Source organism: Olea europaea, chromosome 10 (genome assembly GCF_002742605.1).
Source record: "Olea europaea var. sylvestris chromosome 10, O_europaea_v1, whole genome shotgun sequence".
NCBI classification, from domain to species: Eukaryota; Viridiplantae; Streptophyta; class Magnoliopsida; order Lamiales; family Oleaceae; genus Olea; species Olea europaea.
Genome location: NC_036246.1, coordinates 30,921,931 through 30,932,442, shown reverse-complemented (window position 1 = coordinate 30,932,442; position 10,512 = coordinate 30,921,931).

Sequence of the window (10,512 nt, the reverse complement as noted above, 5' to 3'; positions counted from 1 at the left end):
TGTAGTTTGAAATTTTTTATTTTTATATTTTTGGCTTTTATTGATGTTCCTTTAGATTATATGTATTCAATTTCCTGTTATTTCTTCTGTAGCCAGTTTTATTTACTCATTCACTGTGAGTGTTAAACAATGCTTCCTTTTTAGCTCAATAAGATTTGAAGAAAAGAAAAACTAATGCTTTTCTGTCAATGTTCAACCTGGGAAAACCACCATTTTTTTAAGGGTAATTGTTACAAAACGTTCTCATCTTTTAATGTTATTGTATAAAACGTTTCTATTTTTTATTTTTTGGTATTTTTACCCTTATATTTACATTTTATTGCGAAAATTATATTTTTCATCAAATTTCTTGGGTAAAATGACAAATAAACGTTTATACTTTTTATTTTTTGATATTTTCATCTTTATTTTTATATTTCATTACGAAAATTATTATTTTCATCAATTTTATTAATTAAAAGCTATAAAATGACAAATACACCATTATTTAAATAAACAAAAATAAAGAAAAGAAAAATAAAAAATAAATTGTAATTATACTCCCAAATTTTTTAAAAAAAAGTTCAAATAAATTTTAAATAAATAATTAAAAAACAAAATTACTTTTTTTTTTAAAAAATTATTTATTTGAAATTTATTTGTACTTTTTTTCTAAAATTTTTGAGAATATAGTTGCAATTTGTTTTTTTATCTTTCTTTAGTTAAAGAGGACTGTATATTTGTTATTTTACAACTTTTAATTAAGAAAATAGATGAAAATAACGATTTTCGCAATAAAATATGAAATAAGGGTAAAAATGTCAAAAAATGAAAGGAATGGATGTTTTGTACAATAGTAATGAAAGGTAGGGATGTTTTGTGCTAATTATTCTTTGAATAATTTATTTGGATTTATTTGTACTTTTTAAAAAACTTTGGGAGTATGATTGCAATTTATTCTTTTCTTTTTTATTGTTTTATTTAAATGGCGTATATTTATCATTTTATACGAGGAATTTGATGAAAAGGATGATTTATGCAATAAAGGGTGAATATAAGGGTGAAAATGTAAAAAAATGGAAGGTAGGGAAGTTTTTCACAATAACATTAAAGGTAACAACTTTTTGTACTAATTACCCTTCCCCTTTTTCTTTTTTCTTTCTTTTTAAATAGTAGCCAAGGAATGGCCAATATATTTAGCTGTTTGGTGCGAATTAAAATAAGATTTTTAATAAATTTTGATATAAATTGACGAAATGTGTGGTTGAAAAATTGTGAATTTCATGAAATAATTTTTTCAAATATATGATTAATTCTTTATTTTGATTAAAAATTCTACCTGGCTTAATATTATAGAGGTAGTTGGAAGTAATGAGAATTGCTTCCTCCTAGAAAATTGTTGCAAGAATAAGGGGTGTACTTGGAATCACTCGATTTGGATTGAAATTAAATTGGAGGTGCAATTTGATTTTTGTTGAAATTGGCCCTGTTTTGGGTATTAGAACATTTTTAAATAAATTACAATTTATGTGAATTTATATGAATCAACGGTTTTATCGTTTAAAACAAAAATGCAAAAGTGAATAAGGAAACTTGTACACAAGTATAAAAGAATCGAAATGGAAGTTCGAACTCGGAACCAATTAATTCTTGTCCGGTCGATTCCGTATTTCTCCACAAAATTAAGTTCCCTGTTTAGCCCCTATTTTTTTGAAATGAAATTGAATGGAATAGTATATATATTTTTAAATAAGTGGTTGAAAAAGAATGAAAAATTTTCGATTTATATATAATATTATTTTATAGAAGATTGTGTGATTGAAATAAGTGAGAAAATGCAACATAATGATATTCAAACATGGGCTAATCGTCCATTTTTCACAAATTTCAATGGAAATCAGGTTAGTCTTTTCAAAACCCCTAACCAAACTCTCTGATTCCCACTCTACTAAGAGTCTTGGGATTTTGCAAGAAAGGAGAGAGTTGAAAAATTGGGATTTTGCAAGAGATGACAGAGTTGAGAGAGGCAGTGGAGAGAGAAGTGAAAGGACAGCTGGTTTTGGGGGTGGATTTGAGAGATTCAACCATTGTTTTCTTTTTCTCATTCCTCCATTTATAGCTTTCAAATACCATCACCTTGTCTCCTTTGGGGGGGATAAAACTTAGGCAACCAAGGTGTTAAGGGTTGTTGGGTAGAGCCGATTGATTGATGTTCGTTTGGTTGATTTTTCGAGTCCTGAATTAAGATTCTTCAAAGATTTTTGCGACAAATGGTATTAGACATTGTGTAGTTGAAAAATCTGTGAAAAATTGATGTAAAAACTAGTTGGAAAAGGGCAAAAACTAAATATTAGGCAAAAAGCTAGAAAGAAAAATTGGGATTTTTCTTCAATCTGTAGGATTTGACTATTTTCTGGCCAAACCAATAGCTGGTTGGAGAAACAGATACCACTAGTGGATTAGAAATGTCAATATAGCTCGCCAGCTTCAGTTGTCCATGCGTGTTGCTGCCTTTTTTAGTGCTACCTTTTGAGGCAGCAATTATTTATAAAAAAAGGGTAAAAAAATAATTTAAAGGCAGCAACACCCTACCTTTTAATTTTTAAGTACCCGAGTAGTCAATTGTTACCTTGAGGCAGTTATTTATTATTAAAAAAAATCGAGACTGTTCGGCTCAAAAAAGCTTGAGCCAAAAGCTCGGGTCGAGCCTAGATTTTTTGGCCAAGCAAAAGCTAGACTCAGACTCAAAAAAAGATCACACCATTTTACTCGAGCCTCGCCTAAGCCGACTCGGCTCATTGATATCCCTGGGTGGACTCAATAGGTGGAGGCGCAACTGGAGGTGGCGCGCTTGGTAGTCGACGACGACGTGTTGGACTTCGACGCTGGCGCATGAGCTAAATTCTTGCAATGGCATCAACAGACAGAATGTTGCCGATGACGAGATGAAACTGTGTGGTGTTGTCGGATTTCCATTTCGGGCGATAGGTGAAAGTTGGACGATTTTGCCCTTCGACGTTCGGATGTCGAGTGTCGTTTTGTGTTACCATTGTTGTTTGAGGCTTTACGACGAATAATGGTCATCCTAGAGTGATGATTTCGCACCTTTCAATATTTATGGACCTGTAGACGTGGTTCGCTCAGTATCACGTTCTTTTCCTTTTATTATTGCAGTTATGGTTATCATGTAGGGTAACGGTTTACTTTTTGCATTAGAAGTCATTGTGTGGGGATGACATTAGAATTATGGTTATCGTGAATGGGTAACTATTGCCTGTTGTTAGACCTAGAAATCACTTGTTAATTATTTACATTGTATTATTTGTGAATTTTTTGCCAATTAATTTTTTCTATGTTAGAATTGCATGTAACATTATGAAAGATTGTTTGACTATTTTGTGTGAATTGTGTCCGTACTTTTCCTATGGTAGTTGTTGGTTGTATTTTGTGCATTTTTGGTAACATGACAACACATTTGAGTTGTGTTTTTCTAATGAGAAAAATGTGATTTTTCAACTTGACAGAATGAAATAGGGCTAGGAATGGTCCGATTCTTACGAGAACCGAACTGAACCCGAAATTTTTGGGTATTTAATAAGTGAAACTGTCGGGTCCAAATTTAATTATGGAACCATTTGTGTTCGATTCCATTCGATTTAGTTCAGTTCGATTTGGTTCGATTCGATTTCCAGGTTCCGTATTATAATTAAATTTTTTAATATTTACAAAACTATATTAATTCAACTAATGATATGTTCAATCTCAACTCTTACAAAATAACGTAGTCAATCTTAAGTGTCTTTTGCATCTCTCTTTGTTGAGTTCTTCATAAATTTAATTGTTAAAATCACAGGAATAGGAAGGTAGTAAGCTTACAATAATTAAGAGAATAGTTGTTGAGTTTCAATTTGATTTCTCCAGAACGATAGAAACGACACTACAGTAGGTAACATATTTGGATAAAACTTATGGCCACCATGAATTCCATGGAAAGTGGAAATTGAATTCCACATTCCACATTTTACAGTGTTTGATTGTACTATTCTACCTTGGAAGTGAATTTCCAACATTTCTCTCCACGCGCCTGAATTCCTTCTTTTTGAGGAATTCCAATTCTTATGGGTTTGGTGAGAATTAGAGTTCCAGGCAACCATTTTTTTTTGGGCAATGGAATCAAATTCTAAGAATTATTATAAAAAAATATTTCCATTTAATTGACAATTTTCATGTAAAATGAAGCCAAACGAACATCAATGATTTTCTTATTTTTTTTTTGCAATGGAAACAAATTTCATCCACAATACCAGCAAATTCTATCACTTTAATTGATAATTTTTATGTAAAATAAAGTCAAACGAATATCAAAAAATACTTTTATTTCAACATTTTTCACGTGGAAAATTATACCAATCAAACATAATAATTTACAACTCCTAGGAAAATAATTTCTAGGTAATTCAATTCCCTGGAATTCGTTTTCTTTCCACCCAAATTCCATCTTTGCAATCAAATGGACTCTTAGGTTAATTTGATTAAATTGGCTTTGAATTGAAAATTAAAAATAGAAAAATCACATTTTTAGGTTTGAGCTACATTAATTAGTTAGCAAATTTATTTAGAAAAATAAAATAATTTGATTTATTTAAAATAAATTAATTAAAGAAAGGGAGATTCGATTTTTATTTGGTTCTTCGATTCTTGATGTAGAACCAGAATCGAACCAAACCCTCGGTTCTCAATTCAGATACCCGTTCGAATATTTAACTTAAGAAGAATCCCTCGATTTTGTTCGAGAGTTTTGTCTAGTTCTAGAATGAAATATTTTTTTATAAAACTTTTGATGGCAAATATATGTTTAATGCAAGTGCGAAAAGTAAGATATGTTTTCACTGTGAAAAAATTTAGACATGGTGAAAGAGACTGTCCTAGAAATGATAATAAAAGGAAAGTTAAGGAGAGAGGTAAGACAAATGTTGTCATCGGGTTAAGTTATGACCTGAGTGAGGTTTATTGAGAGTAAACTTGGTTACTGCATATGCATTCGTGTGTGATCATTTTCTACATGTGTGATCACTTAATTTTGTTACAATATTGATATGTTATACTTTCAATATGTTTGATGTGTGTAATTGAATGAATTGAGAGTGATCACATTACTTTGTGTAATGTATTTGCATGCATAATGGATTAAGATCTGTGACATACTTATTTTGTTTTGTAAGTGGTGTTAGAAAATGAGGTAGCCATATTAGGGTTATCTTCTTTCTTTTTGTGAGCCTCTTTTGTGATTGTAGTGAAGTAATCAACTCTTTTTCTACTCTTTTTGTGAGTGCCACTTCACCCTTTCCTTCGTGAATCTTTTTGAGCATTGATGTAGGAGTAACCTTGTGGTGTGTGGGTCCATTTATATTGATCCTTATCATTTGTGTTTGCCTAATGTCTTAATTTTACCAGAGTGGGGGGTTTGAGATGCATTAGCAGTAAGTGTGTTGTGTGTCTATTTGTGATTTGGAGTATAGATTTATAGGGATACATTAGTGGTATGTATCGGGGATGTGATGTACGACATTTGGATTACGAGTAGAGATCAGGTGGAGTGTGAAAGAGACACTTCTATCACTTTTGTTAGGTGGAGACTCATTATCTACTTAGGTTGGGAGAAGTGATGTGATGATAGATGAATACCTTATGAACTTAGGATCTATTTTTATTTACTAGTTAGATATGAGCTGAGCGATCAGTTTAGTGATCATGGTGGACGATAAGAAGAGATATAGATTCTTGAGGTGTGAGCAACATGAAATGGGATATGATAATTGTAGTGAGATCTTTTCATGGGTCATTATGCATTTGTTACATATATGTTGGCCTTCTGTTGATTAATTTAATGTTAATATGTTGTTCTGTGTGAATTTACCTGGCAAGAAAATTGAAAAATCGACCAAACCAATCAAATTGAACTAACTTGGGTTGGTTCGGGTCGATTTGACACTGATAATTTGTTTGGTTTGGTTTGATTTTCTTTTAAACAAAATCATGATAGAATGGTTCAGTCATAGTTTGAAATCTCAAATGACTGGTTAATCATACCAATCCAATCCACTTACATTTTTATCTTTTTTTATTAATTCAAGAAAAAAAATAAAAAAAAATAAGCCATAATTTCATAACTATATCTTGATTCCCTCCAATCAATGATGTTGCAGTTAAGTAATAGCACTGTGAATTTCCATTCACACGCTCACTATATTATACTTAACATTTTTTCTACTTAGACAGTCAGACTATATAGTACATAAAAAGCAGCAAAAATTCTTAAGTTTTTGTTGATCCGTTTCTATTGACCCGATTTTATTTGTTAGTTAATAGTTCTTGTACTATAAAATTATTTGGTTTTTTAAGTTCTTGTAATCTAAGTGGGCTCAAAATTCGGACAATTTTTTTTTTTAAAAAGTTCAATTTGGACTAAAAATCCTAATCGACTTACCAAATCTTCTTATTCGGTTTGGTTTAAGAGTTAAAGTGGGTTAGTTTGGGCTGAAATTCGCTCAAATCGACTAATTTGGTTTTCGTTTCGGGATGAAATCGAAATCAACCCAGACCAAAATGCGCCCAGGCATATGTGTGAGCATGTTTTTTGAAAATATCTGCGTGTTATCCTATATTATATCTTATCTGCTTCTACTTGCGTGTTTTTTGACATTAGTCTTAGTGAGTATATAGAACAGGTATGGTATGTGTTTCGGATCCGAAACATAAGATAAGGTCTGTAATACCAATTTTATTGGATTATCTTGATTATGAAAGTATAAACTTTGTGTTTTGTTTGCTTGCATGTTGATTTGGTATTATTGTGGAAATTTATTGGGTTTTCATACGTAATAAGTTCGGACGATGACGATAAAGTGATGTTGGATATTTTGTTGACACCAAAGTGACGACTTGACTCGAAAACAATTAATATACCTTTGGAGTGCCTAAATTTGATTTGGGTTGGTAGTTTGGTTAATGTATGGATTTGGTTATTGTTAGACCGTTAACTCGCCCATTATGCGTGAGTCGTGGCCCAAAACTAAACCTAATGCCTATATACAGTATACACAGAGCCATGTGTTTCCTTCATTTTGTGTGTGTATTTTACAAGAGAGGAGATAGTTGAGAGAGATAGCCGAGAGAGAGTGAAAGGGAAGCCGATTTTTTGGGGGTGGATTTGAGAGAGATTCAACCATTGTTTTCTTCTTCTCCTTCCTCCATTTGTAGCTTGCAAATACCAATACCAAGTGTCTCCTTTGTGGAGGGTAAAATTGAGGCAACCAAGGTGTTAAGGGTTGTTGGGTCGAGCTAGTTGACTGGTTCATTTGGTTGATTTTTCATCAAGATTTTTTGAAGGTTTTTAATAGAGAAATATAAGACATCAAATGGTGGTGAGCTTTACAAACAAAATATTCTTTACAGATACTTCCATTTGACTCAAAGAAGCTTGAAAATCTCAGAAAAAGGCTCTCAAAGATGGAAATCTCAAAAAGTGTACTACGTTTGAAGCCCGTACAGTATTCAAATGGAAAGTGCGCGTCAAGGCGTTAGACCTAAAGCTTGATTGATAAACGAAACTTCTTTTCAAAATTGATGGAAGGTCCAGATTCGATTCACCAATTCCTTAAGGATATTGTTGGAATGACATTGTGATGACGAATTCAATCTAAAGTACAGGTGATTTAGTCGAAACTCCCCTTTAGTCAACTGTAAAACTAGTTCAAGAGGCAGTGAATATGGTAACACACAGTTATATGAGATAAGCCATCGACTATTTTAAGGCAAGTTGAGTTAGACCTACATTGGCTTCAGATCACTAGATGATCTTGAATTTCATTCCACACTACATATTTTCGGGTGGTGGGGAAAACCAATTCTGTCGGGCCTGTGGCTTGTCCCGAAAAGGAAGTGATTCTGTTTTCTCATGGGAAAGAAAGAAAAAAGAAAAGAAAAGCATAACTGTCCTTCTTGGATGGCTTGCTCATTCTATGAAGAAATTTGAACTACTTATGAAAATCGAGGGATAAATTCTTTACCTTTAGAAATTATTGTGATTGATTGTGTGTTATTTATCGTTTGAACTCAAATACACTTCAAGCAATAATAGAAAGAGATCACAATTAGGGATGGCAGTGGCTCGGCTCGGGCTCGTTGCTCGTGGGTGAGCTCGTGTACTCACGAGCCACGAGCTCATGGGCCGAGCCGAGCCGAGCCCACGAGTGGCTCGCGAGCTCGTGTTTTTTTTTTTTATTTTTGCAAATTTTATTGATAAAATTTTCTTTTTTCCACATTTATGGGCGAGCCGACTTGTGGGCTCAGCTCGTTGGACGGGACCCCCTACTCGGCTCGAGCTAATGACGAGCCCGAGCAGCCCACGAGCCGAGTTTTGACGAGCCAAGCCGGTGTGCAACGAGCCGACTCGGCCCAATTGACATTCCTAAATTGCAATACACTTATTTGTACCATTAACTTAGATTAATTATTTTTTCATTTTGATGGATTATGGCTTAATTCAATATTTATTTCACTTGTCATGGGAAACTCGATGCAAAATGATGTAATCGAACAAAAAGAGTGAAAAATGAAATTCAAAATTCAGGGACTAAAACGTAAACTTTTAAAATCTGATTCATGTTGCATATAGATGATTGGAGAGTGCTAGGAATCAATTGGATGCAAAAGAAAGGTAAATGACTGAAAAGGATCAAAATCATTTTGAAAAGTTTAGGGACCAAATTGTAATTTGTCTATAAGGACAATACCTCGTGCATGTGGGTGTGCGAGATCCATCTTTTCCAAACAAGAGGCCAATAAGGGATGTGAGCGTGAGATGGTGTACCCCGAGCACACATGGTTCAAAATGAATGCTGATGGGTTGGTTTTCTTTCACTACGAAAACTCCTTTTAATTTGAAATTCTAGCACCTATTTAAGCTACGGAGGCTGCCAAGGACGACATTAGAGTGCAAGGAAGAGGTCTAGCACGGAATACAAGGGAATAACATCAAGAATTGTTGATTCAATGCTCGGAATCCAAGATCATTCTTCATTAAGCTTCTTATATTGTTTCATATTTCAGATAATGTCTTTTCAATACTCTTTAGTGCAGTTGATATCTAAATATGCGAGCCTCATTTCTCCCATATATTGGATGAAGATGAACGACTTGTTTATTATTTTGAATTCAAAGACAAGTAGTTTAGTAATTCTTGTGCTTCTTGATTAATATTGCATTCTCGTTGTAATATTTAATTATTTGACCATCAATTAGATTATTAGTTACTTGTTGTAGTGTTGGGAGGTTCATAATAAATTCAGAATACTACTAGGTTAATACATGGATAATACATGTTAGAAATAATAAGTATGACGGTGCAATTTCTTTGATAATTGGGTGTTTACGGCATGCTATTCATATGAATTCAGACTAGAAATATAGTCGGATCATATTTATGATATGATTAACTTATCTTAAAAAAGAAAATTGTCAAGAATGTATGACTAAAACTAAATAAATAGTTGAGAATTGAAAATAAATAACAATAGGCGGATTCATAAATCCAATAAAATCATTTCAAACAAGTTTATTAACCAACGCTTTTACATACTTCGTAGAATAATTACAATAAATCACTTTTGTGTTAAAATAATTCAAAGTTAATAGAAAACTAGTACACTTAAAATTAACATATATTTTTCGTGGGATGATACTAAACTCATTATATATTACTTGTCAACTATTCCGTGCATTTGCTATTTTGTGATTATATTGATTGATTTAAAGCTTATTTAGTGAAATCAATCACTTTTGTACACGTCATTCGACGACTACGTTAGCATTTTGAACTTCATCTTTTGTTGTCATCATATTGTGAAATCAATCCAATTCAACTCTGAATTTTTTTTTTATTATTATTTTTTTCATATTGTGCTGTCATCATATTATTCTTATCCTTTCTTTAGAAACTCCCCTGTAAAAAACCTACCAACACACACAGACAGATATTCAGCACTGTCTAAATTAATAGTATCTAGAGTTAAAATCCATATTTTCAACCCTTGGCTTATAAAACAACTGGAACTCGAAGGGAGGTGACACTTGATCTGATCTCGGGATTAACGGACCTCAATTTACAACGAATAAGACTTAGTTTTATTGATTAATTTCGATCTTGTTTCCACCTCCCAGTTAGTTGTTTCTCTTTATGAATTTATATCAACCAAGATATTTACACCACTGATTCATTATTTAGTTTACAAAAATATAACAATCTTAGCCAAATGGAAAAAACGATACGGACACGGAATCGACAAAATACATTCTGTCAAGTCCAAAAGGCCATAAGGGGTTTTTTCCTTCTATAATCACAGAAGAACGAAGAGAAATGCGAGAATTTTGCAACCATTTACCATAAAAATTCCAATCTTCATTCGGTAAAAGGCCATCAAGAAAATCAAGAAAACTATAATGCACCAGCAACTCAAGCACACAGATTATCTA